Source organism: Ornithodoros turicata, chromosome 1 (assembly GCF_037126465.1).
Source record: "Ornithodoros turicata isolate Travis chromosome 1, ASM3712646v1, whole genome shotgun sequence".
NCBI classification, from domain to species: Eukaryota; Metazoa; Arthropoda; class Arachnida; order Ixodida; family Argasidae; genus Ornithodoros; species Ornithodoros turicata.
In genome coordinates, this window is record NC_088201.1 from 73,272,431 (window position 1) to 73,281,180 (window position 8,750).

The window sequence follows — 8,750 nt, forward strand, 5'->3', positions numbered from 1 at the left end:
ATGGCTCCTTCCGGTAAATGACACCATGATCTCGTCGACTGCATTCCATTCCTCCTGTTCGATGGCCGAGAAGTTTTGCTGCAGCTTTGATAGCCAAGGACGCAGCTTCCACAGCTGTCCTCCTTCTGTTCGTCAGTAACTTCCAAGTTGTCAACGACGTGAAGCGGCTTCGTGACATCACGTCTGCAATTGGGGAGTGTCTTGTGCCATTTTCCCAATAGCATCTAACGTTTGGCATCTTCACAAGTACCATCTGTAAGTACATACCAATGTACTGCTCCAGTTCGTGGAGATCGGTGTTGACCGAGCTTCTGCATTTTTGAGTGCTCTACAGGTGTATGTTTCACAAGCATTTCGAGCATTTCCTTGGTTAGGAAGTTTCGAAACAAAGCTATTGGCATCTCCTGTTCATCTACGTAACTGAATGTTCTTGAAAATTCAGGACGAGATGCCTTGAGCAGCTCCTTTTCCCACCCATTTCTTGGGAGTGAAGATGAACTAATAGTTGGACCACAGTCACCGTCCGCCTGAACCTCCTGATCGCTTTTGTCATCATCGGGAGCACAGTTGTCTGGAGGGTTCCATCCCTCATCGTCACTTTCCGACAGATCACTGAAGTCGCTGGCATCGTCACCATGTGCGATCCTTTCTAGAATGTCCCTCGCTGTTATACCTTAAAGATGTTTGGTTCTGCCAGCCGTAGGTAGCAAATCATACGGCAGAGTGTGTGAGTAACGACTGCAATGTAGCAAAACTGGTATGGAAAATACAACTTTGTGCATAGCATCAAAAACAATACACAAAAGTGTAGACGCTCTCGCTAAGGCCCACAAGCAATACGTTTGGCTAAAAAGTACATCAAACGATACGACAGTGACATAGAAACAGCATTCGCACGTTGTTTGCAGTCAGAAAAAAGTTATTTACCTTTTTTCGAGTAAAACTATCTCTGTGATATGCCGCCTTGCGTGTCGCTGGGAGCTGCCATTTTCCGAAGAGAACATAAAGACCCCTGTCATCAGCAACATGAACCGTTTACACGCGAGAACTCTCTCAGGAGTACTAAATTTGATACAGTGGGGTTTCCACGGTGTTTCTTGTGTATAATTGGGAACTGGAAGGTTTTGAAATTGGCATAGCAAATACGATACGCTGGGTCCTGTGGGTCCTGTTTTCTAACGCCCCAAAATGACGTCCTTTGAGGCGATTTTTCAACCTTGGGAAGAGAAAAAAGCCACAAGGACTCAAGTCTGGGGAATACGGGGGCTGAGGAGTTCAGCAGTTGAAATGATGCCTGGAAAAAATATTGAAGTGATCGGAAAGGTCTGTTGAGGGTGATGTTAAAGATGTCCTGTGGTGGCTGTCTGTCCGGTCCAAGATCCGTCTGCAACAGAATGTCTTCACGAGGATCTGTCTCATTCTCTCCTGCCTTGATGCACATACTGATGCTGCTGACTCCCATACCTGCACTTGGCACCAACTCGTGACACAAGTTACACATCAAAACTGGATGTTATGGGCAACACCCCTGAAAAATGGAGCATATTCTTCCATGCATATTCTGTCGCCAGGGTCGTGCGGAGTCCTGGTATCTCCTTGAGGGCCGTTGACACTCTCCTGGAGTAAGCTTTTCTGACTTTTGTAGGATGAAACTGCCCTGTCTTTGGAGGTACTTCCAGGGGCTGGGTTTGGCACACTGCATGTGGGCTTGAAAACCCCTTTGCAATGCTTTCACTGAATTCGTTGTTTCTGGCTCCAGGCTGCGCACTGTCTCGTATTGGTTCCACAGGGAGAGTGGAAAGCTCTTCTCCCATATACAGTGTCTTCCTAGAAAGTAATCTTGAAAATAACCTAACAGACATTTTGCGCTTTGGGAACGCCAAGGCAGGAGGAAAGAAAACACTGCAGTTTTTCAATTAGTCGTGTAGCTTCCACTGCTGATACCATTACCGGTTCCGATTCCTCTTCATCATCACTTCCTTCATCACGACTTTTTTCTGCTGGTGCGTGCTTGTCATTTTCTACCTCCGCACAAATGTCGGCATCTGATAGTTGTGGGCACACAATCACATGGTCGTCCGCAGCTACGAAGCGGTTGTATCTGGAATGTCGAAAGCACTTGCGTAGGTTCCCTATGCCTTGAGGAAGGATTCATTGTTGTCAGGGCACAAGGCTTCTTCCCTTGGCGACTCGTCCATGGGCGATGGCAGTACAAATCCAGCCTTCCGCCAACAGTTTTGGATAACCTCCCCCTTTACGCTCCACCAAGTGCCAGTTATCATTTCCATTGCTTGTTTAACGTCGATCTTGGTAGGCTTCGAAACCTTGCACTTGATGTTGAGCAAGATCCTGTCGATCATCCGTCGTCTGTAGTGTGACTTCGCTGAGCGGATTATGCCCTGGTCGAGCGGTTGGAGAATAGAAGTGCACTTTGGAGGAAAAAGCAGCACTTTCATATGGCTCATTTTCGGAAGCTTGCAATGGGCAGAGCAATTGTCCACGATGAGCACGATGTGTTTGCCCTTAGCTTTCATCGTCTGGTCCAGTTGAATCTGCCATTCCGTGAAGGTCGATGCCGTCATCCACGTGTCCTTGTTGAAGAAATAGTCAGCGTGCCGACTGTGCATGTTCCTGAAGCAGTGCGATTTGCCGGCTCTTCTGATCACAGGAGGCCTCAACTTAACTGTCCCAGTCATATTGCAGCAAAATAGAACTGTTATCCTATTCCTACACTTCTTGACGCCTTTACACTTATCCCCCTTGACCGTCAATGTCCGTTCGGGTAGGAACTAGAAGAAAAGTGCACTCTCGTCAGTGTTGAAGATGTCGTAAGCGTCATATTCTGACAGTACCTTGACCATTTCCTTTTCTCTCCAGCCCTGGGCAGCGTCTTGCGGAGCTGATTTTTCTTCACCGCTAACTCTTTTGAATATGACATCATGCCGTGAATGGAAGGTGCGCAGCCAGCCTTGGGTTGCCTTAAACTTGTCGTCCACGCCGTAGATGACAGCGAAGTCGCGGGCCTTTGCGCAGAGCATGGGGCCAGATACGGGGATGTCCTGAGCTCTTATCTCTAACAGCCACTTGAACATGGCCTTATCAACGTCTTTGAAGTTTGCAGCTCTTATTCTTTTCCGTGCACGCGCACCGTTGTCCTTTTCGTCTCACTGTATCATGTCACGGTCCTTGATGAATATTGACAGCGTAGATACACTTATGGCAATGTCCTTTGCTATGTCACCTTTTTTCCGTCCGCTGTCCACTTCCTTGAGGATGGAAATCTTTTCCTCCAGGGTAAACTGTCGCCGCTTCGCAGTCGTCTTTGGAGTCACAGCAACCATAATGCCTCCAGGTCTCGCAGAAGGGTCCAACTTGTCACAGCGTGTGGTCCAGAAATGTGGCTTCAGTGTTGCACGGGGTCTTATAGAGGCCACATGATGGCATGCACGGACCTATGCACAGGGTCTTATGACGTCATGTTACGGATGCCAAGGTCAAGAATGCCTAATTTACTCGTCGTGGGGGTCAGTGCCCGCGGGAAGGCCGCTCCCTGTGTTCGCTTATCTTGGATTAGCGGCGCGGGCCATTATTATCCACAAAAGTGAGGAAAATCTTTGTTATATGGGTTAAAACTTAGTGGAACAGACCGTGAAATTGCTTTGTTAATTTGGTACGTTTGTTCTAAAGAATTTCATTGTAAATGTCCAACAAATACATTAGTACCTATTGAAGCATGACAAGACTGAAAAAAAAAAAAATTGTTGTAGCGGTTTTTTCATTAAAAAGGAGTTCGTTCTAAAGGAGTGTGACTCTAACAGGAGGACAAATAGGTTGTCACAAATAACATTCTTTGCTGATATTATGATTCACTTTTCCGATGGTTTACCGAAAATGACAAGTTGAAGGACCGCAAGGATTTTGCGTACATATCGGGTTTTACCCGAATTCTTGAAAACTTGTTTGGGAGGGAACTACTATCATGAAAAATCGGGTTTAAGCTGAAATTGAAGAACCTTAAGTATACTGTACTCTAAATTTTGTTCCTGTATCCATGGCGATGTATACATAAAGTGGGTGAAAAAGTGGGCGAGACTTGCTAATGAATATGGTTACATGTTTATTCATGAAACAAACAATTATATACTACGAGCCTGTGTACCTGTGCGCACAGTGACTTGGTTTCCCGGAGTGTGGCTCCGGGGTGTCTCAGTAAATTTTGCAATGCGATAACTTGCGACAGCAAACCCCCATAACTTGGTCGCACAGACACTTTTTTTGTTTCTCGTTGTCGTGTTCCCGATGTGATGGGAATAAAGATGAAAACAATGGATAGGAAGGCGGCGAAAGACTACTTTTATTGCTAAACCGTCGTGCAGTCCCTTCATGGTGGAACGCATGTTGCCAGAACCGTTCCATTCTGTGCAGCCTATCGCTGGACCGTGTTTTGTGAAACCAAAACTGTTGATGCGGAAGCAAGATCACACTGATGTTCAAATAACTTTTTCGTATTGCATCGTTCGCACAAGCTGAAATAACAGTGGCCTAAACGTCATGAGATTTATTGCTGTGAACACTCATTTTGAACCTTTCCTATTTGGCCAGCCTTTTTACGAACATGTCATGCGCGCTCTTTTCAGTTGAGCCCTATACTTTATGTGTGCGCTTACTCGTCATTATGTGAATAGCTTACTTTTGAGTTTCAGCTTGCAAATCACGTAATGTGGGCTCAGTTAGATCACTAGAAAAATGATTTCTCCAGTTGTCAGTTTTCTTTTTCGTGATTTCGGACAGCTGTGTTCATTACAGCTCACAATTATTTATTCATTATTTCATTCATATCGTCCCAAACCTTGGCCGGCCCCGGTAGGCTCCCCGGCCATTTCGGCCACGTGGGTGGTGGGGCTGGCGGGGACGGCTTCAGCTATGCCTCCTCTTCCTGGATGTGTCTTCCAAATTATGAGCGTGGGCAGCTGCCAGCCCAGCCACCTCAAGGAAGTGACCTCTGAAGAGGTTCCTCCCCAGTTGGCATGGAACTGCTGCTCGATGAGCTCGAACCCAGGTGCCACGACACTGAGCACCCAGTGCCTCCTTTCTGAGGCCAGCTTGACCACGGCTTGACCAATGTGGTCAACCCGACGTGCCTCTCTACTTTGGTATTGGGCACCTCTCCCATTGCCGTGGCCTTTACCATGGCAGTCAAAGGGTTCACAGCTGTTATCAATGAGCCCTCTATATTCCACAGAGCCCAGTCCACTGGTTGGGCATCTGCAGTCATCCATCCCCTGGCATGCGTAAAGACGTCGCTGTACAGGACCACCGGCTGTGCGAACTGCCAGAGGACGCAAGGGAATTCCTCCCGATTCTTTTTGCATCTTCAGTCCTGTCCATCTTGCTGCCAGTGACCCTTGAAGAATGCTTCTGCCTCTCAGGAGAATTCAGCCTTAGCTGATAACAGGTAGCTGTAGTTCTCCTTCTCCTGCAGAAGGGAATATAAAAACTGAGTGTGTAAAAGTTGCACATTTCGATGGCATTGGAGAAATTAAAGCCTGAAAATTTTCCCACTAACACATACCGTGCTCAAAGTTTCACAATTGATTGTAACCGCATAAGTCTATAACTGTGCTAGCACATGACGATGTGAACAGCGCCATTAGCTTGGTGCTCACCAAGGCGCAAATGGTGATCAAGAACAAAAAGTCACAAATCATACCATTCTTGGGTCCAGAGATTGTCCAGTGGGTGTCAGTGTCCAGAAGGCAGTTGGTGACGATGGCAATCTGTGGCGCAAAGCTCTGGCGATTGATATGCAGACCTGCTGTTATCGTTCCATTCTTATTCACTTTCAGCGAGTGTAGGGGATGAGTCTTAGAAAATCGGTGCTAAAATTCGATGACTTTTACAGGAGAGTTCGCCTTTAGAATAAAGGAGTGTACACCGGATACGCTGTGCCCTAGTTGAAACACGATGAAACCAAGTTGAAACCTAGTTGAAACGCTAATCCATGACAAGGTCCCACCAATGTTATAATGAACTGGTCCTCTAGAGGTAGAAGAGTCTTCTTTCATCTTCTCCAAGTCCCGTCGTCTTCATTTGCCAGAACTGAAGATGGCAGATGTCGGGTTCCAGGATAGAGAAGTTTTCCAGCGTGGCTGCAGATACAAACCCACTGTGATATTGAAGTTCTTTGCGGTTTGCCACAAGGGGCATTGTATAATAAGGAGTGTATTCTGCGATTCTCCTCCACTTGTTGCACAGTGTCATATGCAGCCCGGAGCTGTGCTTGCAGCTACTGATTGTGTTGACGTTCATGTGCCAGTTTCAAGTTCTTGGGAGACTTCGCCCTCCTTCCTCTAACATTCAAGCTGCAGCTTTGCAACTTCTTCCTCCTGGGCTTTAGCACAGTCCTCCAGATCCTACTCTCTTTCTGTGAGGCACTCGCTTGTGCATTTTTGTTGCTTGTGCACTTTAATAGGGTTGTCTCTTGCTTCTTCTAGAAGCCCATAGGTGGGATCGATGTACCTGACAGCACTGTCACTCAACCCAGAGTCCAAGTCAACAACTGCCAGTGGTGACTGTGTCAACTGTGGAGCAACTTCCTTGGTGTTCATTTCTTGCTCCTCTGTCTCTGCAGTGAGCTGTTCTTCCTGTGCATAGCCTGAAATGTAAGCACACCGATTTGTCTGGCTGCACCTTTTGCAACCTTGTAGGTCTGGTAGTGGGAGCGTTTAGGGGCTTCAAGGGAAAAGTTGTTGATGTGTGGTTCATGTATGTCTTTTTGCCTTCTTCGAAGTGGAGACTATAGACTCTGTGGCCAGAGCTTGCGGCAAATTCTGAAAATCTGTAAAAAGAAAGCCTTTCGTGTCCCCTGCACTGGGGTTTTATCGCTTCTAAAATGTAAAAAGAAACAAGATGCGTCATAGTTTGGATTGAACATACCAAATATCTTTTATCTGCCTAAATACAGACTTGTACGTAACAGATACTAACTGTATTACTAGTAATCAATTTCTTTTTGAGTAATTTGCAATGTAATTTACTCTTTTTGGCCAAGTAATTTTTTGAGTAATTCAGTTACAATTTTCAGTAATCAGTTACAAAGTAATCGATTACTTTGAGACTAAACAATCCACATTGTTTGGGAGAACAAAACCCACTGCAGAATGCAAATTCCAAGACAGCCGTCTTGCCGTCGCTCTCTTTTCATAATCCGGCCTGCCTGCAATAGGTTGGACTGCAGGTTGCACCATGAACCTGATGATTCATTTGTGGGAATCCCCGTTGGGACTCCCACACATGCACAATTTGTAGGAGTCCCCGTTGGGACTCTGTTGTCTTTTCTCACTATGCTAGATGCTCCGATAACATATTGCGGCTCTTGTGCATTCGTGAGCACCTGTCGGTGTTGTGTGGAATACTGTCAATGTCACAATGATGTTGACGTCGCCTCCGCTATCTAGCATGTTCAGAGCAGTGGAGAGAAAGGGCAAACAACATCTTGTTCCTTGTTGTTGTTGAATGTGTACAAGGCTGCCTAAATACTGTATAAGTAGTAATTTTCGCGAGGACCTATTTTTCGCGTAATTCGCGAACGCCCTTTTTTCGCGAATTTAAAGTCCCGCGAAATATTCGAACCAATGACAGAAAAATACGTGAAAGAAATATGTAAGAAATTTGACCCAGGACGCTGAGGCAACTTATGTATGCGGAGTTTCTTACGCTGTTACACTGCATTGCCTCGTGAAGTGTTCACTTCGCCGCTGCAACTGGAGACTGTAGTCCCGCCTTGACGTACGAATCCCGCGCGGATGTAAGCCTCCCGTGATTCCGGTTCCTTGTAAGCCTGGATCATCCAGCAAGCGCGTATGCACTCTGCCACGCGTATAGACCTTTGGAAAAGTTGTCGCATCACTACCAAGTGCCAATCGCATCTGCTCGGTGCGATGACAGGAATGACGGGAGACAGGGCAATTGGGCAATGGCACAGATACGAGCCGAGTAGGACCCCCTAATCACATCCCTTGCAGTCAGAAGTGCTCAAAAGGAAGACAAATTGAATGAGTTACCCAGTTGTAATACCTTTTATTAGCTTCTTCCAGGAAGTTCAACGTGGATGGCCCCTAAGATGCAGGGTGGACGCAGCGCGGTACCGCGAATTTAAGGTTCCGCGAATAATTGCCTGATCCCTGCTTCTCACAAATTCGCGAATTATTGAGCCCGCGAATTTAAGCACTTATACAGTATGAGCTTCATGAATGGTCATGACCTTACTGGACTTTTATATGATTTATGATTTAGGAATGGGCATTTTCTTCAGGGAGGATTTTTCTTTCTTCTTACTACAATGTTGTTTTGCAAAGCCCTTCTCATAATACTGGTACTTTTAACAATTTGTTAAGCAATATAAGCAGACCAGGGGTCTGGAGGGGCAGGGCTGCTTAAGGGCTGGCGTGCCCTTTGGTCTCTGGATCCCTCCAGTCTCCATGAACGAGGGATTAAGTCAGCCACCTCTACAGGGCAAGAGGGGGAGGCATATTATTGCCCCTGTGCCAGCAAGTGGGTACGCAGTATGCACTTAGGGTGTTGCTTGATTGAGGTGAAAGTTTCCTATGCAGTGCAAGAGTACAGCTTGAAATATTCGTTAAGGCTCCTCGCACAAGGCGAGGGAAGATGCAATCAGCTCAATACTCAATGGCTATCGCACAATGCGATGCAAAGCGGCTCCACACTACAGACAACTGTTCCTCACACAC

The 8,750-nt window shown here is 46.5% G+C and overlaps 1 long non-coding RNA gene across 1 annotated transcript in view; it reads left to right on the forward strand.

The window, feature by feature from the left end:
• LOC135400836 (uncharacterized) overlaps positions 1-6,635 on the forward strand; it is a 30,097-nt gene extending 23,462 nt beyond the window's left edge. Inside the window, exons 3-4 of the long non-coding RNA XR_010424657.1 lie at positions 5,243-5,455; positions 6,495-6,635. This is a non-coding gene — a long non-coding RNA (uncharacterized LOC135400836). The remainder of the gene's footprint in view (positions 1-5,242; positions 5,456-6,494) is intronic.
• The last annotated feature ends 2,115 nt before the right edge of the window (positions 6,636-8,750 follow it).